Source organism: Cryptotermes secundus, unplaced genomic scaffold, assembly GCF_002891405.2.
Source record: "Cryptotermes secundus unplaced genomic scaffold, Csec_1.0 scaffold958, whole genome shotgun sequence".
NCBI lineage: Eukaryota > Metazoa > Arthropoda > Insecta > Blattodea > Kalotermitidae > Cryptotermes > Cryptotermes secundus.
The window spans coordinates 1341750-1355639 of record NW_019720583.1 but is presented as its reverse complement, the minus strand read 5'-3'; the positions used below and the strand labels follow the sequence as shown (position 1 = coordinate 1355639).

The 13890-nt window shown below is 43.1% G+C and overlaps 1 protein-coding gene across 13 annotated transcripts in view; it reads left to right on the top strand.

The window, feature by feature from the left end:
• The window catches only part of LOC111869779 (ELAV-like protein 1), a 265911-nt gene that overhangs the window by 181476 nt on the left and 70545 nt on the right, over positions 1 to 13890 (top strand). The gene's annotated exons all lie outside the window — the stretch shown is intronic.

Here is a 13890-nt window from a genome sequence, read left to right as displayed (position 1 = left end):
TTTATTTTACGACATTTTCAGTAGCTCCGGTTTTGTAGCATCGAATGTTATGACGATGAATTGGAAATGAGGGGGGGGAGGGTCTGTGACTAAATTTGGAGTGCCGCTGTTCCATAATTTGTCCGAACAGACTGAATGAAACCGCGAAGAGCCCAATATATTGTAACGGTCCAACACGCAATAATAGAGGAAGCTATGTTTTCCGTGTCCGCGGTGACGTCACATAATAGATAGCGGTCACGTAATATGTGTTTGTTGTATGTCCGTGCAACTTGCGCCGATAGACTGGCTGGATAGCGATCACGTGATATGTGTTTCCTGTGATTCATGTCCGTTCCGCGTAGGGTTCAGAGCAAATATGAGTAGTAGCAGCGGCAGATGCACGTAAGGAAACAAGCAAGCAGTAGGCTCGAGGTGTTCAGATGTGTACAAGAAGACAGCCTGTAAAAATTTAACATGTGATTTGAAGACTTTATGTGTGCTGTAGTGCAGTGGTATTGGGAGTATGTGATTTAGGGAGACTTTTATAGTTCCTGTGTTATAAATCCGTGAAGACTAGTGCAGATAGACTGAAGAGAGTAGCGTAGAGTGCTTTGTTTAGTGTGAAAGTGAGTAACAGTGTTGTAATTAATTGTTGTTACGGCAATAAATCCAATTATCATTCGGAACCCCGTCTTTAGTCATGCATACACGTGGCAGTGTCTAATCTTCAGACCGAAATTTGAAGCTGGTATCTCCAAAATTCGAGGATGAAGTGCTGTCCACTAGACCGCCGTGTTCGGTAGTAACAATATAGTGTTGGGGAACTTAATTTATTTGTGCTGAATTGTAAGCGTCATATACATTCTGATCTCATTCAATACTTTCCAAGTTGTCTGTATCATAACAGCTATAGGGGACGATTTCTTGTAGTAATGCATAAAGTTAGTAATGTCTCCTTATAGATGGCTCTGTGTTCCGTATCCGGTCACGGTAACAGAGCGGCCTAAGATATTCACTGTCTTCGCTAAGCTGGGATCGTGGATTCGAATCCCACTCAGGGCAAGGATGTGTGTGCGCGCGTTTTCCTGTGTTTGTGTACACGTAGAGGCCTTGCGACGAGCTGATCACCCTCCAAAGGGGTCCTACCGAATGTCTAAGATCTAAGTGAAACGGAGAGTTTCATGCAGGTAGCCCAAGGCCCAAACTGGGGCTGTAGCGCAAAAGGGTAAAAATATATGTTCCGTATAACAGTAACAAGAGATAAGTCTCACAGCGGTGAGAGTCGTGCTTTCTGGATGTGACACCGTGTAGCCTAGTGAAAGTCAGCCTACGTTTCCGAGACGGTAGCTTCTCTGAAACGTCTGTTATTTTACATCGTACTGTAAGACGTTAAATCATAGGAGACAGAAGCATTCAATAATTCGGTGAAGTGATGATTGCGTGTCAAGAGCAAATAATTTTTATTTCCGAAATTCACTGTTCATATACAGAGTCGTTGGTACTTGAATAGGAATTTTATCTTTGTGCTATTTCACGCTTCGTCTGTAATTTTGAACGAACATCATCATCATCATCATCATCAGTAATCTGTCAGACGACAGGTCCGCAGTCTCTTCCAAAACAATTCCTCCACTTAATGCGATCTAGAGCTTTCTCCTTCAAATGACAGTATCCTCTTCTGTCCCCAAGGTCATCCAGCATCTTCTTACGTCTTCTTCCTTGTCTTCTTGTCACTTCTATCCGCCCATCTATCTTTCCTTCGATAACTTCTTTTAGAAGGAAGTTTCTGCGTAAAACGTGACCAATCCAATTAGCCTTCCGTTTTCTTATTTCGTGTAGGATATTCCTCTGCTCACTGACTCTAATTAACACTTCTTCATTTCTCACATAATTGGTCCAACTGATTTTCTCCATCCTTCTCCAACACTACATAAGGAACATTCATACACAGTAAAACATCCGCAGTTTTCTTTGCACTTGTAGAAATATCCCCGCATCAGGAGCTCTGTGATTATGGAAGCGATAGGACTGTTTTGCTGTTAGCGTGGTTAAAAGCAAGTTGTATAGTCTGTACGGTTATTTTAAATTTTGTGGTCAGCGGATCTTTGGCAACTGTAGAAATCCTAACCCCAGCTCGTATAAACTCTACTTCAATTGCAGAAAAGTCTAATGCGGTTACGTACTTTCTGTCCACTACGAGATAAGCCGTCCGATTTTCTGTTGTGTCTGACCATCTTTCACTTTCGCCATTCATTTTAGTTAATGACAAGTAACGGAAAATCGGAATGTCTCATAAGCGTTTTCCATGAAATAATGTGGCATATAGGCCGCGCCATAGCTCAAGCGGTTAGTCGCTGGCTTCCTACCGCGGCAGCCCGTGTTCGATCCCGGGTCTGGTCAGGTGGGACTGGGACGGGTTTTCTCCGACTATACTTCCTTTTCCCCTGCCAATCTTTATTCCACCAAATTCTGCATCATAATCACCCGGGGCAGGTACAATAGGCCAATCAGTGGCCGTCGTGCCGAGTGAACGCAGCTGGACTCCACCCCCCACTAAGCGAATTTAAAAAAAGTGGCATATACAGGAATATTCTCAACTTACTGCAGCTTCGTACGTGACGTCACTGCCAGCCAAAAATGTCATACAAACACAGGTACAGTTCCCATTGTTAACGGAGAAATGAACGTGTGGGATTTAAGAATGATTTGGATTGAAGGCATTGTAATTTCACGTTGGCAGAAGTGCCAGTTGCTGTGTTTACGTTTATGGTCAGAAGTTAATCGTCATGGTACTGTAAGATGCAATTAATGTGGTCTCGTATGCTTCATAATCAGGTGATAGTTCCATTTGTCTTTAAGGAACAAAAATTTCTGCAGAAGGAGCGACCCGCGCCTCTCACAATGTACACGTGTGACACACATATGCAAATCCAATTTTGAATTAATTTAATTACAGAATGCTCTTTAGACACAAGTATCGAATTATTTCTTTTGTAATGCGTAGTCGTGTCTTGAAAAATTGTACCGTTGTCAATAATTTTATAGGAAAAATTGTATATTCTATTTATGAAAAAATCAAGGATTCCAATTGGCCAATTTTTCGAATGCGGCAAGTTTAGTTAACATGGCTAGTGGGTGCCTGAAACGAATAACTTAAAGACACAGACGGACATATATAGTACTGAAGAGTGTCTGCCAGAAAATCGGCACTTTGGCCACGAACTATCACCCGCATCTCGTGTCTGGGCACCATCTATTTTCAACGTGTCCTGAACTGAGCACCTCTGCATTTGCAACTCCCACAAAATGATCTGGTAAACATGTCATTCTTCTATATATCTGATAGAGTGTTCGTGGCGATAAGTTTTGCTGCGCATAACATATTGCCCGGAAATGTATCGTGAAGTTGTAACTTGACAGTGTTCATGTAAAGCGACTACCAGATCTGTTGTTGGGTTCATACAGCACGTGAAAAATAAAGGCGTGAAATAAAAGTAGCAGCCAAGTACAGACACGGAGGCCGTATGTACAGTACGTGTCTAATGCTGCGGCCTTCTCTGCAAATTGAACCCGGAAACGGAAATCATATAGAAACTTACGAAGAGTTTGTCAGATCGTACCAAACTTCCCTATGAATTGCTAACTCCATTCCTCATAAGGAGGATCCAGTGGGAGAAACAGCACACTAGACTGGCTGATTGTGTTGAATAAACACGCCGTGTTGTCCGATTTCACACGCCTGCTGTTACTTCCAGTTTCCAAAACCCTGGCTTCATCCAAATATACTCTGTGACACTTTTCATAGGCATGTTGAGTCAAGTTTAATTTTTTTCTGTAAGACCCTGTTTGAGATTGTGCTTACGTTCGAGAAGCCGCACGGCTGGCGGTCTGCCCGTTTTGACAAGCTAGCTTCTGCCACATTAACAGGAAATTCTATGGGCGTAATTCACCGTCTGTTGCTGATCTCTTCCCGGTTCGGTTCTCATGAAGGAACTCCTAAGTGTGTCTTTAGCTTTGAAGATGGTCCTAATGTAACAGTTTCTTATTCGTTTAGTGGGGGGTGGAGTCGAGCTGGGTCCACTCGGCACGGCGGCCACTGATTGGCCTATTATACCTGCCCCAAGTGATTGTGATGATGTAGAATTTGGTGGAATGAAGATTGGCAGGGGAAACCGAAGTACTCGGAGAAAACCAGCCCCAGCGCCACTTTGTCCACCACAAATCCCACTTGACCAGACCCGGGATCGAACCGGGGCCATCGCGGTGGGAAGCCAGCGACTAACCGCTCCTTATACTTTTTAACGTACCTAAAATTCCTTTCCCCCTCGTTGGTGTCTCCACCTTATCTTCGTGCCAAGGACCCTGAGAGCTATACCAGCGGTAGCGTAGCCTCCCTTGCTGAACAGGTCAAAGGGTAGGCATCAGACGAAGAGAGACACCAAAAACCAAAAACTGATGCCGGAAGCAGCGTCATCAGCAGCGACTTGAAGCACAGAGCAAATGATGCTCGAGATGGTTCAAGTTCGTACAGCAACAGGCGTGACCAGAGTGGTTTGAACGGCTGCTGTACTGCGATGTGGAAAGCAAATGGAAAAACTACCACATTATCACTTTTCCTGGATAGTCTCTTTCCAAAAACAGAGATACCATGTATGCGACCAGAAGACGAGGAAAAAGACGTAAGAAGATGCTGGATGACCTTGGGGACAGAAGAGGATATTTTAATTTGAAGGAGAAAGCTCTAGATCGCATTAAGTGGAGGAACTGTTTTGGAAGAGACTGTGGACCTGTCGTATGACAGATTACTGATGAAAAAAAATTCCTTTCATGTATGGGATATACACTGGACCAACAGGACTACGCTTGGAATTAATAACTGAGTAGATGAAACAATGGGACAACCAGCGAGTTGAAGTTAACATCTCAGATTCCCAGTTGCACTAAACAGGTCTTGTGGAGGATGAGAAGATTTGAAGTTGATGCGTAGGCCAGCGTGGGCGGGTTTTCCATAAACTTTATCGGCCGTTGTTGTCCCTTTCCTGATGAGCATAAATAACATCCAGAAAATAATTACCACCGTCTGATTCTATTTTCGTAGTAAATTTGATGGATGGTCTTAGACTGTTGACGTGGATGAGTATATTACATAACCTATCTGGATCATGAGGACAGACGAAGAATATGCCATGTAAATACCGGACACAGTGACAGGTTCTATTGCACTTCAAGAGCCAATTTCACAAAGTGTTCTAGGCCTTGCCACAGATCGGGAGGTTAGTCGCTGGTTTCCCACGAAGGCGACCCGGGTTCGATCCTAGGTCAGTAGTTAATGTGGGATTTGTGTTGGACAAAGCGGCACCGGAATAGTTTTTCTCCAAGTAGTGTAGTTTCCCCTGCCAATCTTCATTCCACCAGTTGCTCCACAATCACCCTCACCAATCATCTGGGGCTGGTACAATAGGCCAGAAGTGGCCGCAGTACAAGGGACTTAGTCCCACCCCACTAGCAGTAAAAAAAAATACTGTTCGCAAACTTCCCGACAATTCAATAATGTTTCCGACTTGCAAGATTAACCTCTCCACCAAAGTGTGGCCGTTGTGGATCGTTATTTTTGCCATCGTTAACACAGTGAAATGACCGAGGAGCGTATCTCGACATGGATTGTTTGCAGATTTCAACAACAGTAAGGACTGGCTTGAATTCTTCACGAAGGTTTGTGGTTACCCGTGTGGGGTAGGGCGGTAACACAGGGAGCCAAACGGTACGCACTATATCTCAAAGTAATGTTCGGTTTGTGGTTTTTAGGAAGACCATAGAACTGCTGGAGTTTACTCTGATACGGAGTAAACGTACTCTTTAGATCGGTAAGTAGGTATGGGCTTTCCACCTGAGGCTGGAGAAAAATTCAGTTTCCGTAAACGCTGTGTTCTTTAGGATATCGGTCCAGAAACCCTGTAATTCTGAGCTTTATGCACCGTCCCCTGACTTACCACTCACGTCGGCCGCGCCATAGCTCAAGCGGTTAGTCGCTGGCTTTCCACCGCGGCGGCCCGGGTTCGATCCCGGGTCTGGTCAAGTGGGATTTGTGGTGGACAAAGTGGCGCGTGGGCAGGATTTCTCCGAGTACTTCGGTTTCCCCTGCCAATCTTCATTCCACCAATTGCTCCACAATCACCCTCACCTATCATCAGGGGCTGGTACAATAGGCCAGAAGTGGCCGCAGTACAAGGGACTTAGTCCTACCTCACTAGCAATAAAAAGATAAATACCACTCACGTCCTTGTGTTAACAAAACATTCCATTCCCCTTTTACTATGAGTATGTAATTTCGCCGTAGTGAAGCGGCAACTTCTCAGTCTTTGGTGAAGGGCAAATAGTCTAAACGGATAGGCGTAGGCATAGTGCGGAACCTAACGAGGAGCTGCGTTGAATATTTATTTTCTGTGCGGCAATGTCATGAAATATCAACTACAGCATAAGTTCATTTGTTTTCTTAATTTCATGAGGTGCGGTGAGGCTGAGCCAACTCGGTACGTCGACCACTAATGGCTCTATTGCACCTGTCCCGGATGACAGATGAATGAATGGAATGGAGGTTGGCAGGACAAACCGAAGTACTCGGAGGAAACCTGCCACAGTGCCAGTTTGTCCACCACAAATCCCACATTACACGACCTTGGATCGAATTCAGGTCGCCCCAGCGGTAATCACGCGACTATCCGGCTAAGCTATGAATGTAAGGGAATGATTTATTGACTGGTTACTTATTTAAAACTGGGAACAATTGGCCAGAAGTGATTTGACTGACTGACTGACTGACTGACTGACTGATCTTCCCCTTATGTTAAGATATGTGGGAATTGTTAATTTTTCTTTATATACTTTTGATGTGTTGAACTTCTGCTTCATACTTTCTTATTTCTTTAAAAACGAGATCTGAACATTTTTTAATAATGAGTTAGCACGAATGTAGTAGGGTCCGTTAACCGAACCAACAGTAGCCTAATGTTGGTCACTTCCCAAGCAGCTGAAAGTTGCAATGAGAGAACTCATGCAGGTTAGAGGGTCTTTGCGTCGAGAATCGAAAAAAGGACCCCCTGCTCATACGTCTTATCCCCATTTATTTCGTTTGGATTCTTTAACTCCTGCAATTAGGCTCATTTGCTGTCATCTGATGTTTCTGAATATCGTTCGTCGAACCATGTTTATGCTTTTTAAATTCATAAATACTTAGGATCTCTCTCTAATAGTTTCCCAAGCTTTATTAATACACACCTGGGTGTCTAAGTTTTCCAGAGCTTCGAAGCTCTTTGATGTTTCATCATGATACTGTTCTTGACGCTCTATTTCGTTTATTTTCTTGAGATTGTACCTCTCCATATGAAATCTGTGCTGTGTTTGTTTACTCGCTGCCAGTCTTTCCCTAACTGTTGCCACCACAAGATACTCGTCAGAATCACAGTTGCTCCTCTGAACAGTGCTATATTTAATGCACCCGTATGCCGTCTTCTGCCTATTAAAATATGGTCGACTTCATTCTGTGTCCTTCCATCGGGAGATTACAAAATAAATTATAAATGCTACGATGTGGGAACATCGAACTTTTGACAAGATTTTTGGATGTGGCAAAGTTTACTACTCTAACTCCATTATCATTACTAATTTCATGCAAACTCTCATTCTCAGTCGTTGGTTTGAAAATGTCTTCCCTCCCTACTTTGGCATTGAGATCTCCTAACAAAATTTTCGTAGGGTACTTCGGGAATTTATCAAATACATGTTTCAGTTCTTCATAGAACCTGTCCTTCATGTCATCAATTTTATCTCCTGTTGGGGCGTGAACATTCATAACAATGATATCACACCAGCGACCTTTTAGTATTATATATGATATCCTATCACTAACGAACTCTACGCTCTTAACTGCTGATACGATTCTCTTATGTACGAAAAAACCTGTACCTTATTCATGACTTTCATTCCCCTTTCCATAGAAAAATGTATAGTCTCCTGCTGGTGCGATGCCACCTCCATCCCATCTGACCTCCTGTACTCCCGCTAAATCCAACTTATTTTTTTAGATTTCTTCTGCCACTGCCCTGAGCGAACCTGCCCTATACAAACTTCTGACGTTCCACGTACTAAATCTCATGTCCATTTTCCTTAGTTTAGGTCGTTTGTGCAGAGAAGCCGCCCAAGTTTGAGGCCCTTCATGACATTTCGTAACAAGTTTTTTATTACGGTGAGATGTTAAACCCACACCCAACCACCAAGCTGGAGTACTACCCCTTATCGACTATCCGCAATTACTTAATATATTCGCAGCTACCCTGCATAACTGGAGGCCGTGTCTTCCACCCACAACCTGACGACGCGCCATGCCGTGCTGATAGTTGACCACAATTGATAAAGACGCTGAAATATACTTCTGTCAGTACAGAAGAAAGAAGCCAGTAGATCATAAAAGAGATCTCTTTTCTGTGATAAAAAAGTTTCGCAGAACTGTTGGAGTTTCTTTGCCAAGAGGAATGGCCTCTCTGACTATCAGCATGTGACATCCTTGTTTCTGATAGTGAACGGCCAGAAGTTCGGACTGGAGAAGGAATTTTTGTTTTTATAGCATGGTCGTTTGTTTGTCGTGCGTCTTCCTATTCTCCTATTTTTTTAAACTTTTAATTTGTTTTTGCTTCTCGTCCTCCTATTCTTCCCCTTTTCTCCTTCTTATAGCTTTCTCCTCAGTTTGCTTGGTTTCTTGCAATATTGTGTCACTTTCCTCTCACATTCCTTTCTCATAATAAGTGGTTAGGTTATTCCTGAGTGTGTGTTTCGTTCGCCAGTTCCCTTCTACACGTTCATTTCTACGTTAAATGCGGTCAGAGGTCTCGGAAATCTTGTTACCGTCTCGGTACAGTGGACATCACTTCATTTCGACATGGGCAGCTACTCTGTGCCTCTGTCTTTAATGTCCTACCATGTTATCTGTCATTATTGAATTCAATTTGTAACGGAAAAAAAGCTGAATTAAACTAATGGGACACCAATGCGTCTACGTGCACTTAAACAGTGAAATATTACAGCATTGCATTTGGCCATGTAATCCGACGACGAAAGTGTAAATTTCAAATTAACTGGAAGAAAACGAAAACGTACTTCTATTTTGATCTACGGCTGTCTCTTCTGGGCTTGCTTACTTGACAATAAGTTGCGCACTCCATTACAGTTCCTGCTTGCTGATGAGGTTAAGCGAGAGTGAGACAGCTCTACAAGTCACCAAGAATCTTTTATCCTTTAAATCCCTTCCATCATAAGTATTGTGACGCATAGTCACGTTGCTAGGCAATGGGTCGATTTTCTATGTGGTCTGACCCGAGGTTATATAACCAGAAATCTGTTGTACTGAGCCTGGAACGACAGAGGCCTCGTATATATTTTATATACATTTAGTAACATGTTTAGCATGTAAAATGTAAATATCTTTACATTATGACAAATGACTTATACTGCAGACAATGATTCTAACAAAAGACAAACCCGTCCTCTCGTCAGAGAGGGCGCCCCACAACAACAAGACTGAAACTGTCAAACAGTAATAAATATCTGGTCATCCCCAGATGGGGTTCGACACCAAGACTGACTGAGCGACCATCAGTCGCAATATGACTTTGATTTTGACTTTGAACTGACAGTTCAGTTGGAGGAGCGGTGGATTAATATTGTAGTGTGGTCAGAAGCTGTGTGTCCAGTCGAAGTCAGTGATTTTTTAAGATGTTGTAACAAGTTGTAAAAGGTCCAATAAATTCGAACGTCAAATCCAGAACCTGTTTTATAAGACACGCAGACCTCTAATACATGAGAGTATCAAGTTCACCACAAGGCGAACTCCTTAGGTGGGAACACCACTGAAACCGCGTAAGGTTTGATGTTTTCACGAAGGTGACTATGAAGAATGTCATCTTCTGGGATGTGGCGCCGTGTAGATATTTTGTTAACCGACGTTTTGGAGGAACTTAACTGCGTTTACATACACCAGCTTACGCTGGCTCATCGCTCGCGGATTTCCTGAAGATGGCCGCGATATGTTCCACCACCGAAACGTCAGTTAACAAAATATTTACAAGGCTCCATATCCCAGAAGACGACATTTTTCACAACTGAAACCGTTTAGTGCAAGATTTTATTTTGGAAATTTGCAAAACAAGAAATTATGAATCTGTTAAAAGTTATTATGGAAACTGAAATGGAGGATAGTAATACCATGCATGTAGTACGTGCTTAAAATTGTCATTTACATCTCATAACAGTAAATTTGAGCTGGAAATAGCAATATATTGAAGGTGAGCTTTTGCATGGCTTCTGTAAAACCAGTCTCATCCGTTTCGGCTTGTGGATGTCAGACCGGGTCTTGTCAAACTGTGTTTAACAATGCGCTTGGATGCTGGCCTCGTCTCTTCAGATACTTCTTATGTATACACACTGTCGCTCCGATGGAAAGGCGAAAATAGACGTCAACAGAAATCTTCCATACATTTAAGCAAGAACGTTGCAAAATTGTTTCATGCGATGCAAGTTTTCGCAGAATTGCGCATTCACTGGTTTATGGCCCATATATAAATATACATTCGAAGTGTAAGAGAACAAAACTGAGCTATGATTCCCTAGAAATTTTGCTGGACCTCTGAAATGCTTACGTTTAAAATGATTGATATTCTGTCGATGTTATAGTCCAAGTCACATTGCGACGGTCGGTCGGTCGGTCGGTCGGTCGGTCGGTCGGTCGGTCGGTCGGTCTTGGTTCCGAGCCTCATATGGGGCTCATGACCAGATATTTATTACTCTTTAACAGTTACGGTCTTATTTCTATGGGGCGACCTCTCTAACGAGATGAAGGGTCCATCTTTTTTTATATGCTGCTGGCCCTCGCCAACGTAGTCTTTCTCGGGTCCGAGTCCCTTGAGACTCGCGACCATATTTTACTGTCTCAGGTTTGAGACTTCCCTTTTCGTCGCCTCCACACGGGTTTCTGTATTATAGGTTTATGTTTGTTAATAAATACACAATTATGAATGGGAGCAAAACTTGGCAACAATGTAAGATGTAATCCTGGTCGCTATTAAAATGTACAGCTTTGACGAAAACATTATTTTTCTAGGTAGCTACAACGCTTAGGGCATATTCTTAATTTATAAAATTTTGGATATAGCTGGCGTTAGGTACATTTGACTAATTTTATTTTCAACACTTTACCACTGCAGTTTCAAGATGTATATGCTAATTTATAATATATATAAAGTCAATTGACTAGTAGGATTTCGAAAAAAAAACAACACTCAATCATTGCTTTGATGTGAAGTTCTTTATCTGTTGACCATTTCTTGGTTTATTTATCAAACTTTCTTAGCCACACTGATAATATACGTACGTACCATTGAGACGATTATGAACGGAACTAGGCGTGGCGTATTTTGACGTAGCATCCCACATTTTCCTGGAGACATTACAGCCACGGCCCGAAACCGATACGTTCCACATAGAAATGAACAATACTAATCATTCCTTCACAAGTTCGGATTTTGATATAAGGAATTTATGTGTTTCTTCATCATCTAATCCTGTTACACCCACTTGCAGCGCAGGGCATCCATGAAATGTTCGTTTCACTTCAGTTTCTAAACGTTAGACAGTCAGCATGACCCACTGGACGGGGGATCAGCCAATCGCAAAACCTCTACCTAACACAAACATAGAATAAAGACAGTCATCCATGCCTTCAGTGGAATTTGAACTCATGATCCCAGTGTTCGAGCGAGCGATGATATTTCGTACCCTACACCGCTCGGCAGCTGTGAACTAAAGTTATATGGTTAAAAAATAAACCTATCCCTGTAACGAGCCTTGAAGGACCATAGGGTTGTGAGATGTAGAGGCTCCCACATTATGTAGACAATCGGCTCAAAGATGGCGGTAAGACTGTCAGCCTTACGCGCCGGCCGCGCTTTACTCCCCAGGAAAATTATTTAATTACTTACTGGTACTCATTTCTGTTAGAAGCTGAGTCGACCCTAGGGTCATAGGGCGGCTGGAAGGATTAGGTGAATTGAAAAAAAATTCAATGACCTCATCGGGATTTAATCCCGCGACCTTCTTGCTTGTAGCATAGCGCCTCAACGAACTACGCTACGGCGTGCCGCCGAGTTAAATGGTTAGTAACGATATATGCTATAGCATTCTGATCTCAGAGACCGCGCCTGCGCTGTATACACTAAACGCGAGGCACTCGGCTTGCAATGTGGGGGTTCACAACCCTCCAGTCCATCAGTTCGACGCATTCTTAGCAACGCTGCCAACTTCCCATTAATGTGACGCACGTCTTGCACTAGAACAACACGCAGTATTTATACTGCACCGTAGCTTTGAATTATGTTAATGAAATTAACTGTAAATGGGAGGCCACTGTGCGGATAATAGCAAGGAGAAGCTGTTAAATTGAAGGGAATCGTCATCGGTTCATGTACATGCACAAATCCACTACTTCTTGAGATATTACAGATACTGTAGCTTGTAGAGCCGTTGCTATGCAACGACCGCGAGTTTGGCGGATATGTCAGGGCAACGGCTCGGTAAACACGTTCCCGCAGCAATAGATCAACGGTGTTTTCTGTGGTCCACGCCTCGGCTGTTGTTACGCTACGGCGCGGTAAACACAGATCCAGACACAACAGTACAAATACTAATTCCTCTATGGTCTATGCCTAGCTGTTATAAGTATGGGACAAGGTTACAGCTTAAGCGGCTCTCTACGGGAGTCTATGAACAGAGGCCTTGAGCCCAGAGGCAGATGAATGGTCATTATTATAGCCGTTACCAGGAAACGTCTAGTAACAGACCGAGGACACCACACTGTCTGCTCTAGTGAACTGTAAAGTGTGAAAATAGCGACAGTGTTACAGTTAATCATAGTTACTACCTGTAAGTGGTGAATAAATCTATTCAGCAATCCAAACCCCGTTTGTATTCACACAAAATTTTGTGACACTCACTTGTTGGTGACTAGAGACGGGGTTTCGATTGGTAATCGGACTTTTTGGAGTCTTGAAACTCGTAACCACAATTATACCGCTATCGCCTATTCACATACTCTACAGTTCACTAGAGCACGCACTGCCTTCTGAGTCTGCCGTATTTTGATCTCGTGTCGCCTGTTAACACTCCCAACTCCGCAAATTCCTCAGCTTCCTTGTCCCGCGGCTCCAGTCGCGCTGGCTGGCGCCTATTTTGCGGCTCAACTAAGCATTGCCTAGTCACATTCTTTTAGCAAGTACTGATCCTCACGCCCTTGAGGCTCAAGAACTGCACTCGCTAACCACCTTCTCAATACTGATTTGCTTGTTCCGTTGGGCCTCGTGATACAGTCTCGGAACGGACACAACAGAAAACACCGCTTCCAGCAATTCTGGTGTTGCTTGACGTCACTGCTGTCGCAGAGATCTGTTTATTGCGCCATCGCCTAGCAACGGGTGACATTTGGTGAAGAGGCGTGACTTGTTCCATTGCTGTGTGTAAGCCGGCCGCCCTCACTTGATGTCCACTGAGCCACTGACTAGCAACGGCCGTCTCTGATGGTTTCACAATTCCGGTTCTCAGCAGACATGTGGCAAGGTTAAAGATGTTATAAGCGGCCATTATCTCCATAGAGAATTATTAAGTTAATCGTTCAAGTTACGTCATTAACGTGTTAACTGCATTGCTTTTATAACTAGCATATAATTATTATTTCAGCGTGTAGTCTGGCTTAGTTACGTATATATTCAGTGTCCTCCTGTTACATGGCACTCGCTGTGGGCAGTCATTTAGATGAAGAAATTTAGTTGAATTTTATAAGATATATCATCATCATCATCATCATCATAA